Below are 1,263 nucleotides of genomic sequence, written 5' to 3' on the forward strand. Positions count from 1 at the left end.
GGCGCCTATGGCTCAAGTGGCTAAGGCGCCAGCCACATACACCTAAGGTGGCGGGTTTGAATCCAGCCCGGGCCTGCCAAAAACAACAATGACAGCTGCAACCAAAAAAAACAAAAAAAAAACCAAAAAAACAACAATTATTTGTTATTATTAAAGTTTAACATTATAAAATTAACAAAAATAATATAAAACTCATGTCCCGGCAAAATAGCCACATGGCAGCCAAAAAACGTATATTTCCTTCCCGTTCTCCTGCTGTTCCCTAGCTTCTTGTGCATTCTTTCCAAAAATTGGGACTTTTTTAAAACGCTAGGACACGGGACAAATTCTTAAAAATTGGGACTGTCCGGCCAAAAGCGGGACGTCTGGTCACCTTAGTTTAATAGGCCAGGCACACACCTATAATCCTAGCACTCTGGGAAGCCACAGCGGGAGGATTGTTTGAACCGAGGAGTTCAAGACCAGCCTGAGCAGGAGTGTGGCCTCCATCTCTATTAAAAATAGAAAAACTAGCCAGGTGTGGTGGTGGGAATCTGTAGTCCCAGCTACTTGGGAGGCTAAAGCAGGAGGATCACTTGAGCTTGAGGTTGCAGTGAGTTATGATGGTACCACTCTACCCAGGGCTTATAACCTCCACCTCTATGGGGTAGTTGAAAGGAATAACTGGATGACACATGGTAAGGGCTCTTAACTCAGCGGGTAAATACAGCTGTTATTATTTAAATTAAGGTTGTGGTTAATCCTTTAGAACCCTTGGTGCTCAGCCCTTCCTTGCAGTCACCTAGACTATGTCTAAGGGTTTGACTCCTTATGCTTGACTGTGATACTATTTGGAAATTATTCTTTTTGAGACACAGTGTCACTATGTCGTCCTAGGTAGAGTGCCCTGGCATCACAGCTCACTGCAACCTCAAGCTCAAGTGATCCTCCTGCTTCAGCCTCCCAAGTAGCTGGGACTAAGGTGCCTACCACTATGCCTGGCTAGTTCTTCTGTTTTTATTTTAACTTAATTTTGTTTTTAGAGATGGCGTATTGCTCCTGCTCAGTCTGGTCTTGAACTCTAGAGCTCAAGCAATCCACCTGCCTTGGCCTTCCAGAGTGCTGGGATTACAGGAGTGAGCCACCACACCCAGCCTTGGAAGTTGTTCTCTTTTTTTGAGACAGAGTCTTAGTACATCACCCTCGATAGACTGCTGTGGCATCACAGCTCACAGTAACCTCCAACTCTTGGGCTTAAGCGATTCTCTTGCCTCAGCCTCCCAA

This window comes from Otolemur garnettii, unplaced genomic scaffold, assembly GCF_000181295.1.
Source record: "Otolemur garnettii isolate 467f Iridium unplaced genomic scaffold, OtoGar3 scaffold00010, whole genome shotgun sequence".
NCBI classification, from domain to species: Eukaryota; Metazoa; Chordata; class Mammalia; order Primates; family Galagidae; genus Otolemur; species Otolemur garnettii.